A 13,738-nucleotide genomic window follows, 5' to 3' on the forward strand; every position below is an offset into this window, starting at 1 on the left:
GGAACAACATCATGCCCAGGGCTTCCTGATTGTTATCCAGTAACTCTTAGTGGATGTATGAGGATAAGATCAGGCCTAACTATCCATGGCAGTTTGACAATGTTAGAAATGCAGGTCCCTTTAAGAGTAAACCAGGCAGCGGCAAGGATCAGGGGGGCTTTGGGACAGGGAGAGAATCCAGAAAGCAAGAGTGGAATCTGGTATTTGTACTGAACTATAGAATGTCTTCAGCTGCCTGACTTGATTAATGGACATCCACCTATTAAACACACTTGGGAGTTAGGTGGAGCCAATAGGATGAGTAACAGGAAGTGCTTGAGTAACACAGTGAGGAAAGACAAAGATTGAGAGGTTGTAAAGTTTTTATTATTAAAATAATTCTGCCTCCCCCAGCCCAAACTGTTGACAGCTCCAACGCGCTTCACATTATGAAACAAAAAAGTCCCCTGCCCTCAATGTAACTTGCTCTTTCAAAAAATTGGCTTGCATGGATTCCTGGGTAGTTTTATCTGGCTTTCGACAAAACATCGTCTCAAAACACAATTCATTTGGCAGTTTCTTGGCTCCAACCCCACAAATCATCCATTATTTTAAAAATTTGTTGGTGGGATGTGGGCGTCGCTGGCTAGACCAACATTTATTGCCCATCCCTAATTGTCCTTGAGAAGGTGGTGGTGAGCCATCCTCTTGAATCGCTGCAGTCCATGTGGTGTAGGGAGGCAGTTCCAGGATTTTGAACCAGCGACAGTGAAGGAACGGCGATGTATTTCCAAGTTAGGATAGTGTGTGGCTGGGAGGGGAACTTGCAGGTGGTGGTGTTCTCATGTGCCTGCTGCTCTTGTCCTTCTATAGGTTGGGGGTTTAGGAGATGGTGAGTTGCTATAATGCATCATGTAGATGGTACACACTGTTGCCACTGTGCGTCAGTGGTGGAGGGAGTGAATGTTTAGTAAGGTATTGGATGATTTAGGATAGTGTCAAGCTTCTTGAGTGTTGTTGGAACTGCACTCATCCAAGCAAGTGGAGAGTATTCCATCACACTCCTGACTTGTACATTATGATGTGGAGATGCCGGCGTTGGACTGGGGTAAACACAGTAAGAAGTTTAACAACACCAGGTTAAAGTCCAACAGGTTTATTTGGTAGCAAAAGCCACACAAGCTTTCGAGGCTCTGAGCCCCTTCTTCAGGTGAGTGGGAATTCTGTTCACAAACAGAACTTATAAAGACACAGACTCAATTTACATGAATAATGGTTGGAATGCGAATACTTACAACTAATCCAGTCTTTAAGAAACAAAACAATGTGAGTGGAGAGAGCATCAAGACAGGCTAAAAAGATGTGTATTGTCTCCAGACAAGACAGCCAGTGAAACTCTGCAGTTTCTGTTCGAAACTCCCACAGTTGCCTTTGCTATTTCTTATCTTGACCCTAACTGGTTCTACATCTTGATCTAAGGTCATCTCTCACTATTGTATTAATGTCACCCTTAATTAACAGAGCTACCCCATCACCTTTTTCTAACTTCCTGTCCTTCTGAAAATTCATGAACTCTTGAATATTCAGGTCTCAGTCGTTGTCATCTTGCAGCCATGTCTCTGTAATGGCTATCCACTCATACAGGTTTATTTCTATTTGAGCTGACAATTTGTCCATTTTGCTATGTGCATTCAGATACAGAGCTTTTAATTTTGTCTTTTTTAAAAACTATTTCTGTAAACTCTGTCCTGACATGCAGGCCCACTCTGAAATTTATACACTCTGTCTCTTCCCATTACACTCTGGTTATCATAACCCTGTGCTATTGCCTTGTCCTCTCCCTTTAATTTATCACATCTTCCCTCACTTGATCCCTCGCCCCCACTATTCAGTTTAAAACTCTCTCTACTGCCCTACTTATATAGAATCATAGAATCCTACACGGTAAAAGGAGGCCATTTGGCCCATCGAGTCTGCATCGACCACAATCCCAACCAGGCCCTATCCCCATAACCCCATGCATTTACCCGAGCTAGTCTCCCTGACACTAAGGAGCAATTTAGCATGGCCAATCCACCTAACGTGCACGTCTTTGGACTGTGGGAGGAAACCAAAGCACCCGGAGGAAACCCACGCAGACACGGGGAGAATGTGCAAACTCCACACAGGCAGTGACCAAGGCCGGAAATTGAACCTGATCCCTGGCACTGTGAGACAGCAGTGCTAACCACTGTGCCACTGTGCCGTCCTTTACATTAATATGACTCGCCAGACCACTGGTCCCAGCACAGTTCAGGTGAAGACTGTCCCATTGGTACAGCTCCCGCTTTCCCTGGTACTGGTGCCAGCCCCACAAATTGAAACCCACTTACCCTACATTAAACTTTGAACTATACATTTAATTCTCTAATCTTATTTACTCTGGGCCGATTTGCTTGTGGCTCAGGTAATAGTCAAAAGGTTATTAATTGTGGTTCTGCTTTTTCACTTAGCCTTTAGCTGCTCACAATCCCAAGGCAGGACCACTCTCCAAGTGCTATCTATGTTGTTGTTACCCCTGTGAGCCAGAGGCACTGGGGAGAGTGCAGAGAGGATTTACAAAGTCAATAACTGATGTGTGGCTATGTGTTTCAGGAAAGAATTGACAGCCAGGGTCTCTTCTGTCAAACAAATTTAATTCAGAATTATGAAAGGCTTTGATAGAGAGGGTACAGAAAGAATGTTTCCTCACATGGGGAAGAACATAACCGGAGGCCATTAGTAAAAGCTCGTCACCAAGAAATCCAATCGGGTAAATAAGTTTCTTCCGAATTCCCTAAGAGTGCTAAGTATGCAGAACTCTCTACCAAACAGAGTGAATGATATAGATACATATAAAGTTTTGAAGTTTATTTATTAGTGTCACAAGAAGGCTTACATTAACACTGCAATGAAGTTACTGTGAAAATCCCCGAGTCGCCACACTCTGGCGCCTGTTCGGGTACTGATGCGCGTTATCACACACGAGGCTTGAGATGCTCAAGGAAATAAAGGCTTTTATTTACTGTTACAACGAAGCTACCATGTATAGTACACGATCCCAGACTGAGGGGTCCCAGACAGAGCAGTGACCTTTATACCTCTCCCAGGAGGCGGAGCCCGACTGGGATGGACCATAATAACTATAATACAGGTGTAACAGCCCAACCCTAACCCCAACAGCAACCAGTAGAACAACCCATCCCTAACCCCAACAGCAACATATATACATACTCGTAGTACTGGCCAGACCCTGGTTCAGTACTATCTAGTGGGAACCAACGATGGTTCACCACATTCACCCCTCCTTTGAAGACAAAGGCCGGCGGGGTACAAAAAACAGAATAATTCGTCATCAGTCTATAAGTTCAGACGGTCAGGGGGACCGCACCGTCGTTGTGACCTCCTCAACACCGGTGATGACACCGGAGTAGGCACTCGCGGTGGCGTTCTCCCCAAGGCGATGTCCAACGGTTCCTCCACAGTCTCACGGGCCGGTTGACCCCGAGGTGATGATAATCCGTTGAGTTCCGACACGCCCTGAAGTGGCGACCATCCTCTGGACTCAGGCAAGCTGTACACGGGAGTAAAAGGGTTAAGTAATGGTCCCGATGCTGCCCGCGCCGTGTCAGGAGGGGAAACAATAGTTGGGGGGTCTCTAACAGGAGGTATGGGAGCGACAGGGTTTTCTACGTCCCCTGCTGGCGCCAGGTCTCGGATCGAGACTGTGTCCTCTCGCCCGTCAGGGTATGCCACATAGGCATACTGAGGGTTGGCGTGGAGGAGATGGACCTGTTCGACCAACGGGTCGGACTTGCGGGCCCTTACATGTCGCCGCAGGAGGACAGGTCCTGAGTACGTCAACCAAGACGGTAATGAGGTCCCAGAGGAAGACTTCCGAGGGAATGAAAACAGCCTCTCATGAGGAGTAGCGTTGGTTGCCGTACACAGGAGTGAGTGTATGGAATGGAGCGCATCAGGGAGCACCTCTTGCCAATGGGAGACTGGAAGGCTTTTTGACTTCAACGCCAGTAAGACAGCCTTCCAGACTGTAGCATTCTCACGTTCCACCTGTCCGTTATCCCTAGGGTTGTAGCTCGTGGTTCTACTAGAGGCAATCCCGTATGAGAGCAGGTATTGCCTCAAGTCATTGCTCATGAACGACGAGCCCCTGTCGCTGTGAATGTAGCTGAGGTACCCGAACAGGGTAAAAAGATCACGGAATGCCTTGATAACCGTGGCAGCGGATGTATCAGAGCAGGGAATAACAAAAGGGAATCTCGAGTACTCATCAATGATGTTGAGGAAGTACACATTCCGATCTGTCGAGGGAAGGGGGCCCGTAAAGTCGACACTCAGTCTTTCGAAGGGACGAGTGGCCTTGACTAGTTGTGCCCGGTCAGGTCGGTAAAAGTGCGGTTTGCATTCCGCGCATACCCAACAACTTCTCGTTATGGACCTGACATCCTCCTCCGAGTAGGGCAGATTGCGGGCTTTTACGAAGTGGTAGAGCCGAGTGACCCCAGGATGGCATAGGTCATTATGGAGAGCCTGCAAACGGTCCTCCTGTATACTGGCGCATGTTCCATGCGACAGGGCATCCGAGGGCTCGTTGAGTTTCCCTGGACGATACATGATGTCATAATTATAGGTGGAGAGTTCGATTCTCCACCTCAAGATCTTGTCGTTCTTGATCTTGCCCCGCAGCGTGTTATTGAACATGAACGCCACGGACCGCTGGTCCGTGATCAGGGTGAACCGTTTTCCCGCCAAGTAATGGCGCCAATGCCTGACGGCCTCCACAATGGGCTGGGCCTCCTTTTCCACCACCAAATGCCGAATTTCAGGGCCTTGGAGGGTGCGGGAAAAAAAGGTGACCGGCCTGCCCGCCTGGTTAAGTGTGGCGGCCAGGGCGAAATCAGATGCATCGCTCTCCACCTGAAAGGGGATGGACTCATCAACAGCGTGCATCGTGGCTTTCGCGATGTCGGCTTTTAGTTTATCAAAGGCCAATCGAGCCTCTGGTGTCAGGGGAAAAGAGGTGGACTTGATGAGCGGACGGGCTTTGTCCGCGTAATTGGGAACCCACTGTGCATAGTAAGAGAAGAAGCCTAAGCATCTTCTCAGTGCTTTTGCATTAGTGGGCAGGGGAAGTTCAAGGAGGGGACGCATACGGTCTGGATCAGGGCCAATGACCCCGTTTTCCACCACGTATCCGAGGATGGCAAAACGGCGCGTACGAAACACACACTTCTCCCTGTTGTAGGTCAGATTCAGGCGAGATGCAGTGCGTAGGAACTTAAGGAGATTTGTGTCGTGGTCCTGCTGGTCATGGCCGCAGATGGTGACGTTATCCAGGTACGGGAAGGTAGCCCGCAGTCCGTTCTGGTCCACCATTCGGTCCATAGCACGCTGGAAGACCGAGATCCCATTGGTGACACCAAAAGGAATCCTGAGAAAGTGATACAAGCGACCATCCACCTCAAAAGCCGTGTATTGTCGGTCCTCTGGGCGAATGGGGAGTTGGTGGTAGGCAGACTTGAGGTCTATGGTGGAGAACACCCGGTACTGCGCAATCTGGATGACCATGTCAGATATGCGCGAGAGGGGATACGCATCCAGCTGCGTGTATCTATTAATGGTCTGACTATAGTCAATGACCATCCGGGGTTTGTTCCCACTCTTGACCACCACGACCTGCGCTCTCCATGGACTAGCGCTAGATTGTATGATCCCTTCCTTGAGGAGCCACTGAACTTCAGATCGAATGAAGATCCGATCCTCAGCGCTGTAACGCCTACTCTTAGTCGCGATGGGCTTGCAGCCTGGCACAAGATTCTGGAACAGGGAGGGTGTGGTAATTTCCAGCGTCGAGAGGCTACAGGCGGGGCGCGTTGGGCAATTTGGAAGCTGCTGTTCTCCCACTGAAAGCGGAGGGAGTGGCCCACCGTACTGTAGGGTTACACTCTTCAAGTGGACCATAAAATTTAGTCCGAGGAGTATTGGCGCGCAAAGGTGCGGTAACACCAGGAGCTTGAAGCGCTCGTAAACCGTGCCCTGCACCGTCAAATTTACCACGCAACTCCCTAGCACGGTGACAGACCGGGACCTTGATGCCATCGAAATCGTCTGTTTGACAGGTTGGGTCTGGAGGCCACACTGCTTCACAGCGTCTGGGTGAATAAAACTCTCAGTGCTCCCGCTGTCAAACAGACAATAAATCAAGTGTTTGTTTACCTGAATGTCCATCATAGACTTGTCGAGTCTGTGAGGCTTGGCCTGGTCCAGGATGATCGACGCCACCGTTGGTTCGTGAGTGCCACTGCAGGCAGCTGAGATCGATGAAGATGACCCCTGCTGGTCGTTCGCGGTCGGTGCCGACCAACATGGCTGCTCCCATAGGTCGCACGTGGGTGATGGCGCCAAAATCAGCGACCCCTGGTGGTCGCGCATCTCTCGTGACTCCGTCAACTGTAATGGCGGCGTCCTGGCCTCGCACGTGGACGAAACCCTCGACGATGCTGACGACGAAGAACCAGGCTCCGGGGAGTCGCAGGCCGCACTGCTGTTCCTGGAAGTAAGTTTGGATCGGCATACCTTCGAATAGTGCCCCTTCTTACCGCAGGCGGAGCACAACACAGCTTTAGCGGGACATCGCTGCCGATTGTGCTTCACTCCCCCACAGAAGTAACACCGCGGTCCGCCTGGAGCTGCTGCCGTCGTCAGGCCCGAGTGTGGGCACGCCATCACGCAGCTTTTCGAACCCGAGGGACGAGGTGGGATCAGCGACTGCTCCTGCCACGTTGTCTCCACGTGGTCTTCGGGATACAATACTAGGCTTTTGGAGGCCGTCTCCAACGTATCCGCTAGTTCTATCGACTTAGTGAGATCAAGATTACCTTGCTCCAACAGGCTGAGTCGGATATAAGATGATCCGATTCCCGCCACAAACGCATCTCGAGCGAGGTCGTTCATGTTCTGGTCTGCCGACACTGCTTTGCAGTTACAGCCCCTGGCTAGCTGTAGGAGCTCGTTCGCGTACTCTTCCGTCGTTTCGCCGGGCTGCCGTCGTCGAGTGGCTAAGAGGTAACGAGCAAGCATCTCGTTTGGCGGTTTAATGTAACGCTTCTTAAGAAGCTCGAGGGCCCTTGTGTAGTCGGTGGCCACACGGATCGCGAGATATACGGTGTCACTTACCCTCGCGTGGAGGACCCGCAGTCTGTCGTCGTCTGTGGTGACCGCTGCGGAGGCTGCCAGGTAGTCCTCAAAACATTTCAACCAGTGGTCGAAGGTGTTAGAGGCGCCCACCGCACATGGATCCAGTGTAAGACGTTCGGGTTTTAACATTTGCTCCATACTCTCTGTATCGTTTTCTTTTTTTTTTAACGACGAGAGTTTAATTAATAGTAAATAAAATTGATGCGCGTTATCACACACGAGGCTTGAGATGCTCAAGGAAATAAAGGCTTTTATTTACTGTTACAACGAAGCTACCATGTATAGTACACGATCCCAGACTGAGGGGTCCCAGACAGAGCAGTGACCTTTATACCTCTCCCAGGAGGCGGAGCCCGACTGGGATGGACCAAAATAACTATAATACAGGTGTAACAGCCCAACCCTAACCCCAACAGCAACCAGTAGAACAACCCATCCCTAACCCCAACAGCAACATATATACATACTTGTAGTACTGGCCAGACCCTGGCTCAGTACTATCTAGTGGGAACCAACGATGGTTCACCACAGGTACACTGAAGGAGAATTTTAGCATGGCCGATACATCTAACCCGCACATCTTTTGGAATGTGAGAGGAAACCAGAGCACCCGGAGGATACCCATGCAGACACGGGGAGAATGTGCAGACTCCACACAGACAGTGACCCAAGCTGAGAATGGAACGCGTGTCCCTGGCGCTGTGAGGCAGCAATGCTAAACACTATGCCACTGTGCTGCCCGATACATCAGCCAGGATGGCACAAGTTTAGGCAATTCCATTCGGCCAGTATGGCGATCGAACCCATGACATTAGCGTTATTAGCGACACGCTCTAACCACCTGAGCTAATCGGCCAAAGAGGAAGCTAGACAAGTATATGGGGGAGAAGCGAATAGAGAGTTACAATGATAGACATAGATGGGGAAAGATGGGAGGAGGCTCAAGTGGAACATAAACATTAGCAGAGACTGGTTTGGCCGAATGGCCCGTTTCTGTGCATCCTATTTAATCCTGTGAATGCAGGGTGAAGCAGCGCTTAGAAAGCAAGATCTCACTCTCTCTTGGTCTTTCAAGTACCTTGCAGAGTGGCTGACAGGATGTGCTGTGTCCAGAGACAGCCTTGCTGTTTATGTTGTGTGACCTGACCTCGCTGGGGTTAGTAAGGGGGGTTTGGGGGGGTTTAATACTTGGTGAAAACTGCATCTGATGTCTGTGTTGTACTTCAGGAGAGAAAACACATCTGTTTTTAGCATTTGGACTTTCAGTAAATTGGCACTATTAGATTGTAACACATTTAAAGTCAGAAGTCTATTGTCTGATATCCTCTGGTGGTGCAAAGGTTAAATTGTTTATACAGAAATTCCTGTGTGTGCTACTTAGCTGCTGAGCAGATCAACGACTATGTAAAATAAGGCGGAGGAATTTTAAAGGGACATATTAGCTGGAGGGATGATCTGGAATGTTAAAAGTTAAAAGTTTATTTTATCAGTGTCACAAGTAGGCTTACATTAACACTGCAATGGAGTTACTGTGAAAATGCCTGAGTCGCCACACTCCGGCACTTTTTCGGGTACACTGAGGGAGAATTTAGCATGGCCAATGCACCTAACCAGCATGTCTTTTGGACTGTGGGAGGAAGCCGGAGCACCCGGAGGGAAACCCACACAGACACAGACACAGGGAACTCCGCATAGACAGTGACCCAAACCGGAAATCTAACCTGGGTCCCTGGCACTGTGAGGCAGTAGTGTGAACCACTGTGCCACCATGCTGCCCTCCCACTGTCTAACCAGTGATGAGGAGGAGTGGGTAGGGGGTTGAGGATATTGTTGGAACGGATTTAATATGGCAATTGGATAAATACTTGAAGGGGAGAAATTTATGGAGCTATAAGTGACTGGAAGTTTGGGGAAGTGGGCAGTGGGTGGGGGGAATGATGTTTAAATTGAGTTTCTGCCCTTTTTCTAAAGCGCAGGCTAACCGAGTGGCAGTTGTTCCATGGAGCTCAAATCTGCTGTCCTCTCTCAGGATGATACAGTTCGTCCTCCCACTGTTGCTATTCCACCAGTGCAACGGGGTGAAATAGCAACAGTGGGAGGACAAACTATATAATTTCCTCTCAGTTAACCAGCCTGCCCTGGCTTCTGTTTCCCATCATGAGATGGTGAATTCTGAAGCTGGGCCTTCAAGACCCAGAGCACCTTGAGGTTCTCCTGCAAGGCCAGCTGCAGTAATCCTCAGACAGTTAGCAGCTTTCTGACAGTCATGTGCGAACACTGGGACAGAGGCTGTGTGTGTGAACACTGGGACAGAGGATGTGTGCGGGGACACTGGGACAGAGGCTGTGTGTGTGAACACTGGGACAGAGGATGTGTGCGGGGACACTGGGACAGAGGCTGTGTGCGGGGACACTGGGACAGAGGCTGTGTGCGGGGACACTGGGGCAGAGGCTGTGTGTGTGAACACTGGGACAGAGGCTGTGTGTGTGAACACTGGGACAGAGGCTGTGTGTGGGGACACTGGGACAGAGGCTGTGTGCGGGGACACTGGGACAGAGGCTGTGTGCGGGGACACTGGGACAGAGGCTGTGTGCGGGGACACTGGGGCAGAGGCTGTGTGTGTGAACACTGGGACAGAGGCTGTGTGTGTGAACACTGGGGCAGAGGCTACATGTGAAAACACTGGGGCAGAGGCTGTGTGTGAAAACACTGGGACAGAGACTACGTGTGAAAACACTGGGACAGAGACTACGTGTGAAAACACTGGGACAGAGACTACATGTGAAAACACTGGGGCAGAGGATGTGTGTGAAAACACTGGGACAGAGGCTGTGTGTGAAAACACTGGGACAGAGGCTGTGTGTGAAAACACTGGGACAGAGGCTGTGTGTGAACACTGGGACAGAGGCTGTGTGTGAAAACACTGGGACAGAGGCTGTGTGTGAAAACACTGGGACAGAGGCTGTGTGTGAAAACACTGGGACAGAGGCTGTGTGTGAAAACACTGGGACAGAGGCTGTGTGTGAAAACACTGGGACAGAGGCTGTGTGTGAAAACACTGGGACAGAGGCTGTGTGTGAAAACATTGGGACAGAGGCTGTGTGTGAACACTGGGACAGAGGTTGTGTGTGAAAACACTGGGGCAGAGGATGTGTGTGAAAACACTGGGACAGAGGTTGTGTGTGAAAACACTGGGGCAGAGGATGTGTGTGAACACTGGGACAGAGGCTGTGTGTGAAAACACTGGGACAGACAGAGGCACACACACGACAGGTTTGAATTGTTGACTGTGCTAGTTTGTAATGTTTTTGTTTGGTTTCTGCTTTGGGACACAGTGGACTGTATGGTGGTGATAGTAACAGAGAGAAGAGAAGCTATGGGACTGTTGGTGAATGGTTCAGCAGGGGCAGATTTCACTGAGGATGTCCAGACTGAAGGGCAAACGCCTGACACACTGGGCTGAATTTTATGCCCTCCTGGGGGTGGGATGGCAGGTGGGGTGGGTGGAAAATTGGATGCTATGTCAGCAATGCCACGCCTATTGCCTGTCCACTCCTGCCCAGCCCTGCAGATATTTTACTCACAGTGGGATAACCTCCTCCCATCACCCCTGGGATTTTACCAGTAGTAGTTCAGCACCAGTTATCCAAGCTATCATGGCCGTGCTGGGAGTGGGTGGTGCCATCTGTATGGGCACCCTATGACCATCAGATGCCATCCCCCCAGTTAATTCCCTCCCCACTACTTATGTCCCCTCCCTGCCTGCCAGCTGATATTAGCCTCTAAATCCTTTGTCGTGGCCTCTAGATCTGACCCCGGTGAGACACTGGACTCACCTTGTTCTCGCCTCCTTCAGAGAGCGGCCTGTAGTACCAGTAGTGGCCACTGCTCCCTGTGGCACAAGAGAGAGAGCTACCTGCCATTTGATTGGTTGACCCAAGCTCTTGGTGGTGGGACTTCCAGTGGGGGCAGAAGGCTACCTCAAGTCAAATATAGGCTCAACGGCCATTAAATGGCTGCAGGGCGAGCTGGCCAAGTGCAGGCGGGATTGACCCTGACTTTTGCACTGGGGAGACGGGGATCACAACCCACCCCCATATAAAATTCTGTCCAATGTTCCTTGCTAATATTCAGGTGGGAAAATTGCTCCCTGAACATCTAGGGCAGGTTTGGTCCTCCTACTCCACTTCCCCTCTTCTAGTAACTTGTTCTGCTCTGATCACCTCAGTTTATTACCCCAACATGCTGTAGTCCAAGGGGGTAAGCAAAGTACTGCACACAAGTGTGAGAGCAATCGCCTTGTGCAGATCAGCCCTAAAGTTAGCAGCTGCCATTCCATTCCCTGTAGACCTCTGCAACTTGAAACAATTATAAAAAGTACCAAACACTTGTAGAATTTTTTGGGTTTAGAATTAGAACCCCTACAGTGCAGAAGGAGGCCATTCAGCCCATCGACTCTCTGACAGGCCCCTTTCCCATAACCCCGCATATTTACCCCGCTAATCCCCATAACCCACACATCTTGGGACATTAAGGAGCAATTTAGAGTGGCCAATCCACCTAATCTGCACGTCTTTGGACTGATTTGAAGGAACCGCCAGAATAAAACAAACAGCAACTAACCTGTCATCGCTGATAACTCCTTCATATTGGTGGGGGATCCTTCCTGCTGCTGACCATATGAGAGGTTATGACAGTGTGTTGGCTGGAGTGTTGAGCTCCAAAGCAGTGCCACTGGTGTTAAATCATTCCAACTGATTGACACCATCATCTGCCTGATCTTTCTGACTTTACAACAGTGACCACATTTCAAAAAGTACTTTGTTGGCTCAAAAGTGCTGTTGAGACACATGATGATCATGAAAGACAACATATGAAAGCAGCACTTTCCTTTTCTCAGTGTTCCTCCAGCAGATGCTCCGTGTGCGACATCATATTCAGTACGATTCTGCTCCAATCTGGGCACCATTTTGGATTTCTATGGGCACTCATAGCACTCAAAATGCTCAGTTTCTCTCCCTTTCTGTTTTAGCGAGATGCTTGGGAGATTAATGTTGATCAGGACACCATGGAGAACTCACCACCTCTTCTTGGAAATATTGCCACCTGGGAGGATAGACAGGATCTTAGTTTAATGTCTTATTTGAAAAATGGCACCTTCAACAGTGCAGCACTTCCTGAGTACTGCCAAGGAGCTGGAGTGTCAGCATGGATCTGGAGTGGGATCTGAACCAATAATCTTCTGCCTCAAAATGAAAGTGCTATCTGCTGGGACACAGCTCAGCAGGTGGTGTCACAGCTTGGTATGACTCTTGTTCTGTCCAAGACCGCAAGAAACTACAAAGGGTCATGAATGAAGCCCAGTCCATCACTCAAACCAGCCTCCCACTCATTGACACTGTCTACACTTCCCGTTGCCTTGGAAAAGCAGCCAGCATAATTAAGGACCCCATGCACCCCGGACATACCCTCTTACACCTTCTTCTATCGGGTAAAAGATACAAAAGTCTGAGGTCACGTACCAATTGACTCAAGAACAGCTTCTTCCCTGTTGCCATCAAACTTATGAATGGACCTATCTCGCATTAAGTTGATCTTTCCCAACACCCTAGTTATGACTGTAACACAACATTCTGCACACTCTCCTTTCCTTCTCTATGTACAGTATGCTTTATCTGCATAGCGCATAAAAAACAATACTTTCACTGTATACAAACCAAATCAAATCAAAGGCAGAAAACATCAGACAGTACATAGAGCCACATCCAAATTTCAGCACAGAAATGGACCATTCAGCCCAACAAAACTGAAGTCAGTGGCAATCAGGAGGAAGCCTCTCCATACCTAGCTCAAAGGAAGATGGTTGTGGCTGTTGGAAGTTAACCATGTCAGCCTCTGGACATCACTGCAGCAGTTCCTCAGGGCAGAATCCTATAAGGCACAACCATCTTCAGCGGCTTCATCAATGACCTCCCCACCATCATTAGATCAGAAATAGGGATGTTCACTGATGATTGAACAGTGTTCTGTACAATTTTCAGCTCCTCAGATACTGAAGCAGATACAACAAGACATGTATAGCATTCAGGCTTGAGATGATAAGTGGCAAGTAACATTTACATCACACAAGAGCCAGGCAATGATATCTCCAACAAGAGAGAATCTTACCATCACCCCTTGACATTCAATTTATTACCATCGCTGAATCACCAACTATCACTAGGTTATCATTGACCAGAACTGAACTGGACCAACCTACAAGAGTTGGTCTGAGGCTAGGAGTCCTCCACCAAGTAACCTCACCTCCTGATTCCCCAATGTCTGTTCACCATGCACAAGTCAGGAGTGTGATGGAATACTCTCGAGATGCCTGGATGAAGGCAGCTCCAACAATCAAGAAACTCAACACTCCAGGACAAAGCAACCCGCTTGATTGGCACCTATTCACTGCAATAAACATTCACTCCCTCAACCAACGATGCAGAGTGGCAGCAGTGTGTATCATATACAAGATGCAACTCAC

The sequence above is a fragment of the Mustelus asterias genome, chromosome 3, assembly GCF_964213995.1.
Source record: "Mustelus asterias chromosome 3, sMusAst1.hap1.1, whole genome shotgun sequence".
In the NCBI taxonomy this organism is placed as follows: Eukaryota; Metazoa; Chordata; class Chondrichthyes; order Carcharhiniformes; family Triakidae; genus Mustelus; species Mustelus asterias.